General features: G+C 45.8%; 1 protein-coding gene across 3 annotated transcripts in view; it reads right to left on the bottom strand.

Annotated features, from left to right (window-relative positions):
- LOC123940311 (interleukin 1 receptor accessory protein) overlaps positions 1-7,355 on the bottom strand; it is a 126,487-nt gene extending 119,132 nt beyond the window's left edge. For all 3 annotated transcript variants that reach the window (XM_046002993.1, XM_046002992.1, XM_046002995.1), the window contains exon 1: positions 7,213-7,355. The gene's annotated coding sequence lies outside the window, so the exon portion shown is untranslated. The remainder of the gene's footprint in view (positions 1-7,212) is intronic.
- Positions 7,356-8,664: the final 1,309 nt, after the last annotated feature.

Consider the following 8,664-nt stretch of genomic DNA (forward strand, 5'->3'; position numbering starts at 1 on the left):
AACCATTCAGTCCCCAACCCCTGCCATTGTTTCATTCTTTAATTGGAAACTGAAGTCTAATCTTCCAGAAAAGTGCTATTTAGTGTGTATTTCCAGTCTCCAGCATCCATCATTTCTGTAAGTTGAAAGAACTCCTATATTTATTCAATGAGAGCCAAGCTTCTTCCATGGGCACTAAATTAGCTCAAAAGAAGAAAGCAGAAAATATGCACTCATAATGCTAAAATTCAAATGAAAGCCAAATATTTTATCTCTTTATTTCTTTGTGGAAGATTATGGTGATTAATGGTGATACAGAGCTTGCTTTATATGGAAAGTCTCTCTTTTTTCATTTCCCGTACAATAAATGTCAGTGTGCATAACCCAGCCGGCTATTTTCTCTTCCCAGCCCCCAACCTGGATCCTGAGGGGGAAAACAGTTAACAGGTCATGGGAATGTAGTAGAATCACATCCTGAAGGACACGGAAGGTGTCTTTATGGATCCAACTCCCAGTGTGACGCTCAGTTGTGGGTCTCACTGAGGACAAGTAGGCTGCTGGGTATCTGGGACTTGGGGCACCCACCACATCATGGTGTGTGGGTACCTGTGGAAAGAATGTGGCGGTTCTTCTCTTAGCTTTTCATGGTATCTCCCAAGTCATCACTCCATAGACACAGATTCATAGACTATCATACCTTAGAAAGCACCTTGTCTAAATTTCTCATTTTAGAAATGAGAAAAAGGACTCTGAGAAGGAAAAGTAATTAACCAGTAGTGGGGTCGTTGGACTGAATCATTAAGTGGGGGGAAAACACATAACTTGGAGTTAGAAAGCTGGGGTCCAAGCCCCAGATCCACTATGTGCTGTGTGGCCTTAGCAATATTTAACCTCTCAGACTCAGGATATACATGTTGTTGGCAACGCATGCCTTAATTACCGCAGATTATTGTTTAAAAAAAAGAAAGTGTGTGCCTGTGTATGTAATAAAAGTCATTTTGGGTGGTTAAAGTTCTACATAACTAAAACTGTTATTATTTGAACCTAAGTCTTACACTTTCTATTCCCATATCAACCTGGGCATGTAACTGAGTATCACAGCAGCTGTTAATCACAATAAAGGTTAAAATTCCCATGCACCAGGCCCTTAACAAATGTTATGGCATATGACTGACACCTATCAAAGCCTGATGAAATGGATTTCATTATCCCCTTTTATAGATGATGAAAGTTAAACAGAGGGCACCTGGGTGGCTCAGTCTGCTAAGCACCTGCGTTAGGCTGAGCTCATGATCCCAGGGTCCTGGGATCAAGTCCCATGTGTCTGACTCCTGCTCAGCAGGGATCCTGCTTCTCCCTCTCCCCACTATTATGCTCTCTCCATCTCGCGCGTGTGCTCTCTCTCTCTCTCTCTCTCTCTCAAATAAATTCTTTAAAAAAAGAAAAGAAAGCAGAGACAGACCAAATAACTTGAGCAAAGTTACCATAGCATCTAACCATAAGTGGCTTAAGGAACTGTGTTATCTACGAAAAGAACACTTTCAGATATCAGAGTTTATAAAATGACTGGTTCTCTTTTCTGTTGCCTTTAGCACTGATTTGGAAACAAGGAAGCCAGTGTAATCATAAGGACTTATGTGCCAGACAGGTAGAAACCACAGCCTTGTCCTGGATAGAAGCTAGATATAAAAGATCACCTGTCTTTATTCCAATTATATCAAATAATAGCTAGATGGATGCTCATTCTTCACTGTTTTTAGAAATCTTAAGATCGAAGTTCATTGCAGCTGCCCACCTCCCTGGAAACTTCCTACTTTCTTTCAGGTAATTAATTTATGACGCTTGACACTGACCTTGCTGTCAATACATGCAAGCAAGCCCTTTCTTCCCTATGTTTGCTGCAAAACACCCTTTTTTCTTAGGATAAAGATGTCTTTTTGTCCATCATTGAGCCAGGGATGTCCAACCTTCTTAGAGACTGTCACTCCTTAGCACTTTTCTGGTTTTGTAACCATAACATTAAAGGAAATGAAAGCTACCTTCCAAGTTTATATAGACAGCCTTTGAGATAATTAGTAATATAGCAAAGTGTAAGAAAATGAGAATGTCAACACTGGGCCCACCCGACACAATATGAAGCCATCGTTCCCTTCACTCTGCACTTTTTACATACAAGGCACTGTGCTGTGTTCTTCAGCTGCTTAGGCGCTAATCAGGGACTTGGACAAGAAACAACAGGGACAAATTACTGGCCCAGAGTGAAAACAAACAAATAAGTTTTGAAAATCACAGCAGAGATAGAAAGAAGATGGTACAAGCATTTCATGTGTTCCCACAGACAGGGAAGAATGAGGCAAGGATTCTAGCAGCAGGCATAGGAAGGTAGAGGAGGAAAGGACACGGCTACTGTGACGTTATGGTATGAGGACACAAGGAGGGGACATTCCTGAATCTAACTCTCCAAGTCCTCCGATGTGATGGTGTGGTGTCTAGCAAACATGGTAAGGCAGCCCAAATGCCTTTGCGCTCAGAAACACACCAGTTCTCGTTCTTACTAATTGACTAACCTTGAGCAATTTTGTAAGTCTCCCTGAGCCTTCGTTCTTTCATCTGTAAAAGGCAGATAATAATATATATCTGAGAGTTATTTTTATGCTTAAGTGAAATGACAGACGTGCACGCACCAATGAATGCTGATTTTCTTTGCCCTCCTCTGTTTGACCGGAAAATAGATCTCTTGGCATAAAACATAAGGGTATTTTCTCTTTATTCCCCTTTCCCCTTCTAGCTTCGACTTTTACAAAGAGATATGGAGACAGAATTTTGGGGTTGAAGGGAATCTTAATGAAAAATAACAATGTACTGGGGCAGAAGAACCTCCCACTTGAAGCCCGGAGCTAGAGACTTCTCAGTTCCAGGCAAGGTAATCCCAGACTCAGAATGGCAGGAGGGGGATGGATGGGTCATAGGTCCCAGCCCAGGCTCTCACTGCTAGTCTAGAGGTCACACAAACTCAGACCTTTCCATCTACTTAACGTCTCTGAGCCTCAGTTGCCTCCAAAAATACACAGGGTCACTGCAAGGATTAAATGAGGTGATACTTATAAAACATTACAATCCACAACAGAGTTCAGTAGCGAATAACTAGTTCATTTTGATTTTCACAATTTATCAGACTGATAAATTGAAAGAATTAATGGCAGAATTCACATTTAGTAAATGCCTCCAGTGAATACGGTGCTGGGATAGGGACTCCAGCTTCTGCGCAGGCATCAGCGTTCCTGTTTCCTGGCTGAGGAGACAGAGGCTCACCACAGTACCCTAACTTGCCTCAGGTCCCTATCAGATTCTACAAATCGACACTGCCCCAGGTGCCAGAGCTGGGCAGAATCAAGTCAGGCTACCAGGAGGTCTCCCCATCAAAGCCACAATCCCCTTGGTGCATTCTCACTTTCCAAAAGAGAAAACAAGCAAACAAACAAACCTGAGCCAATGAGTAGCTAAACTGAATTAATCCCACAAAAGATCAGATGCCAAATGTCCTGTACCTTTTCCATTCTTTGGGGTTTTTATTTCACCCACAGCACAATTTCCGAAATTTGCAAAGAGAACAGTAGGTGGCTCTCTGTAATATCTCACGGGCAAGGCGACGGTGACTCACCAGATCCTACATCTGTGTCACCAGCAGAAGCCCTGACAAAGTTGAGCAACAAATGAAATTGTGTGCATGCTGGAGATAACCTTTATTTTATTTTATTTTTCTCTTCTGCCTCTTCCTCCGATTTCGTCCAGCCACATTCTGCTTTTCTAACAGTGCCAGGTAAGATGACGCTAACTGGATACCTTTTGGCAAACATATGCTTCCAAATGCCAAACGCAAGGAGCAAAAACGTTTCTCCCAGAACTGCATTTGCAAGCCTGTCTGCTTGCTGCAAAGCAGAGAAACCTGATGGCCTGTGGAGAGTCTCAACAGATAAATGGCCCCATTGCCCGGGCCAGAAACAGATCTGTTCATTTTCCTACATAAGCCTGCAGCCATCAGTTTCCACAGGGAGGACTGAGGCTCCAGACCAGTGATCAGCACTGTCAACAAGCAGCGAGTGGTCTTTTTTGCAAATGCTGCCTCTGCCTACTGCTCTCCATTCCATCCTGTACCCCCAGCATTAGTGAGAGAAGTGAAGAACACTATGGTCACTCATGACATTTGTTGCACAATCTTCTTACTGCCCTATGAATTAGCACAAGGATGACAGAGAGAAGAAAACACTCAGAACAGGAAGAAATACGTAATATAATTCTGAACTTCATGTCTTCGCAGTCCCCTTCCTCTTAGGAATGGAAGGTGCATTATTTAAAGGCAGGAGAGTAGGAAGTAGGAACGTTGCCTTAGAGATCAGGGCTTTTGAACTTCACTCCTAGGAGCTGACTCCCCCAACACACTTATGGACTGTTCCTTCAGCAAGGAAATTTCCTCTTTGGGACAGAAAGGATCCCCTATACCAGCCCAATAAGGTCACCTTAACTGAGGTAAATTGTTAAAGAACTCATTGGAACAGTGACAGGGTGGGGTGTGACAGGGAAAAACCCTTAACTAGAAGTTACAAGGTGTAAGCTCTACTTCCAGGCCGAAACATAATAACCATGTGACTCTTAGCAACCTCTCCTTTCTCTGAGTCTCACTCAGTCTCTTTTGAGACCAGCTAAGAAGAGATACCACTTAATGAGCAACTACTCACTACATAGATTTTACATTATTCCACTTAATTTTATCCTCACATGAATTCTCGGGTAAGCATTTTCCTTTCCATTTCAGAACTGAATAAAACAAAAGCCCTAAATGGTGAAAAAACCCGCTCAGTATGACCTAGCTGCAGAGGAATTAGGGCTGAAATTTGAATTGGACTACAAAACCTAAGCTCCTTCCACCATTAATATGCCTCCCATGTCCTTCTCTCAGGCCTATCACAAGTAGCAAGAAAGATAATATATATGGAATATGTTTTGGAAATTTTAAAGTTCTCTCTCTCTATCTATATATATGAATTTTGTAACAAATAATCCGGATAAGGAGGAAAGGTATAACTGGGTATCCTTTCTTTAAAGAGCCGGAACCAAAAAAATTACATACCAATCTCCCTTCCATCCCCTTCTTGACCTTATTTTTAAATTTTCCTTTTGTCCACAGGCCCCCTAGTTCTCAGGCACACGGTCAGATGTATCCTGGCTGGCTGATCACAATGCATGCACACAGAACAGGCTGAGGGAAGCAAGAGATCCCAACCCCTGCAAACGCTTGGTGCAGGAGGTACCTACAGGGGCACGGTCAAGTTCTCCTCTTCCCTCAAGATGTATCACACCCCCTCCTATGCACTCATCAATACCCGCACGCAAATGGAAGGAACTGGGAAGCAGGCAGCCAACTATAAATGCTGAACATTCAATTCGGGGACTTACGGCATAGCCAGGAGACACTAGTAAATAACTGTATAAAGTCAATCAGAATAAAATCAATTTTTGTGAGCCTCGTGGGGATATATGAGGGGAGCTACTCATTTTAAAATAACAATAATTAAGGACGACTAGAGTAGGCATGTGTAGTATTTATGTTTAAATAAGTTACGTCTGTGTCCAGAGGGACTGAATTTAGTAACATCACAGCATAATCCCAAAGAAATACGTGAGAATTCTGTTGCTGTTTTTCTCTATTAAAGAAAACATAAAGTTGCTTGTCTGACCTAAAACAGCAGGAAAACAAGGATTAGCACAGTCTGTAACATAGAAGGAACTTCCAACTTCTCTTGTCTTCCTACTTCTCATCAAATTCAAGACCGGCTTTGCAAATAAAGGGTGCCTCAGACCACGGCTTCATAGACTGAGGCTTGGCCTAAAAACGAGGGGGCTCGGTATCACTGAGAAACATTAATTTTATATTTCCAGCTCAAGCATCCATGATCAAAGTCACATGGAGACAGCACTCAGAAAACACTTTCTATAAAAGCTGTTCAAACTCCAAATAAGAAAATGCCACAGCACTCCAGATTTAAAAAAAAAAAAAAAAAAAAAAAAAAGTCACTTTAAGGTAGTATGAAATTATCGTTCTGAAAATCCACTGTCTCCAGGGTTAGTGTGTAACAATATTTACAATAGTGTCCATCAATCTCAAATTAACCAGAAGTCAGGCCAGGCACTTCGCTAGACATACCATTTGAATTATCCCATTTCATCCTTCCAACTACCCTCAGGGCTCATTGTGATCTTTATCATCTCCCTGTTGCGGCCAGGGGCAAAAACTGAGTACCTAGAAGATTGGATAACTTGCCCCACCAAGTTCACACAGCTAATAGCTGGCAGAGCTGAAATCAAAACCAGGTCTAAATACTCCTCCTTAGCCGGCAGCTAATCCAGGATCTGTGGAAAGGAGCAGCTGAAGCCCTCCCAGCGGCGCGGTGGATCTCAATTGCACGGCCGGAGGTGGAGGGAAGACCGACTGGGTACTGGTTCTTAAAGAAACGGCAGAAGTTTGCTTTTCTGCTTGTGTTATTTCCCTTCAACTCAGCTTCCTTGTTGCCTCCCGGCACTCAGAAGTGACGGGGGCCATGGCTCCATGAAGCTAGCTAGCTATTCCTAACCGAGGGGCATCCTATCCCTACGGGACCACCAGCTTCCTCCCCGCGCTGGGAGACAGCTGTGAGTACCAACCCCAGCCATCCGCGCCCCGACGTCCCTCCCCTCGCCACCGCCTCCCCAGGAGCCAGCCAGACACCCTCGGCAGGGGTATCTTTCTGAGAAAGCAGGTCAGGGGAGGACGGAGCGAGGCTGCAAGCAGCCTTTCCCCAGGCTGTCACAGCTCCAGGCATGAGACACACTGGGAACACACTGCCCTCTTCTATCCTCACCGCTAGCAGCAACGCTCTGGAGATACCCAGGCGGGGGTACGCCAGGGTAGATCCCTCAGAGGACTGCAACTGGGGTGCAGCAACGCGCAGACGTCCCCAAACTGCGGTTACCTCAATCTGCACAAAGCAAAGATGGGGTTCTGGAGAGTGGGGTTCGATTCCCGACCACAGCACTAACTAGCTGTGTGATCTATCCCTGCTGCTGCCTCGCTCTGTGCCTCAGTTTGTCCTTCTGGAAAATAAGAGGGTTGAACGAGACGATTTTCAGGAGTCCTTCCACCCTGAGATTCTGTGGGTAGGTGATTCCTCCGAGCCCTCACGACAGCGAGAGACTCACCTTTCTTGGGAATCAGAGCGGGCGCAGAGAACCAGTGGGGACGGGTGGCAGGGTCGCCCGACACTGCTTCTTTCGGTGAGTCTGGCCAAAGCGGAGCCCGGGGACCCTGATCCGGCCAGTCTTCCCCCAATGAGCCTCTTACTTTCCGCCGCACTTTCTTTTTCCCCCTTTGGGGCTCCTCCCCCTGCGCGGCGCGATTGGTCGCCACCGCGACGCCCGGGCTCCACCCGCCGCCCTGGCTCGCCAGCCCCCCGCGCTCCGAGCTTCTCGGAGCCGCGGCCGCGGGGCGGCACCGAAGGCAGCCCCGCCCGCGGCAAGGAGGAGCCGCGCTGGGCCTGCCCGCGAACCGACGCGAGGCTGCGCCTGGCCCCGTCTGCGCCCCGCCACCGCCTGGGCGGGCTTCAGCGCGCCCGCAGAGGAGAGGGTGGGTCCCGGTGATTGGCCCGCTGCCAGGCGCACTGGGAAGATACGCCCCCACTATACACAGATTTGCACACATGGCGTTCATTGCAGGGTCCTGGTCTTCCAGGCGAGATCGATGCCACTCTGCCTTTTCTCCCCAACTCTGTGTACTTCGCTGTCCTGCTGCACCAAAGCCATGAATCAGTTCAGACTACAGGATGTGAGCGCGCCCACCATGTGCCCAGCTCAGAGTGCGACAGGAAGAAACAGACTCAATTTTGGTGTTCCGGAGCTCTTGCTTCGCCACGAGTGACAGTCGTGGGACAAACAAATGGTCATGGCAGCAGGACTGAATCTGTATTTTTCACGGGTGGATACCCAGTGCCTAGCACAGTGCCTGGCACAAAATAGGCCTCCAGTACATGTATATTGAATGAATGAATGAATGAATGAATGAATGAATCGTTATAGAAGGAAATAATCTCAAAAAAATGTTCCTTTCCTTTCATTCATTCCCATTTCTCCAGATTTCTGCCAGAGACCTCAAGTGCTCTCTCCCATTCTAGATGGTAGTCTGCATAATCATCCCAACAGGGTTTATAATGACTTTCATTGTTCTTTGTTCAAGAATCTTCTGTTGGTAGTCCCTCGTGATTTGTTCCTGACTGGCAGTGCCCTGTCGTCACCTGTCCCCATTTTTTGACCCTTCCTCACAAAGGCCGTCTACCACGTAGACTTGTCTCTTCACACATGCCTTGCCCACCACCACCTCCTCGATTTTTTCCTTCCACCTTCAGTTACCTAATTGAATATTATTAAATTATCCAAGAAATCGAGATCCAGAGAAAGCAATTAAGCAAAGGAGAAAAAAAGGATATGAAGAAAGAAAGGGGGCTGAATGAACTAGCAGGTGGAACTGGCAGGTGGCAGTCTCCATGACGATGACCAGCAGTGTGAAACTCAGACGGTGCCCCTGCCTTCAAGGAGCTTAAATCCCCAAGGCAAAAATAATAGGATAATCAAAGCTGTGGAAATGTTCCTGTTCTTGCA

This window comes from Meles meles, chromosome 4, assembly GCF_922984935.1.
Source record: "Meles meles chromosome 4, mMelMel3.1 paternal haplotype, whole genome shotgun sequence".
Classification (NCBI taxonomy): domain Eukaryota; kingdom Metazoa; phylum Chordata; class Mammalia; order Carnivora; family Mustelidae; genus Meles; species Meles meles.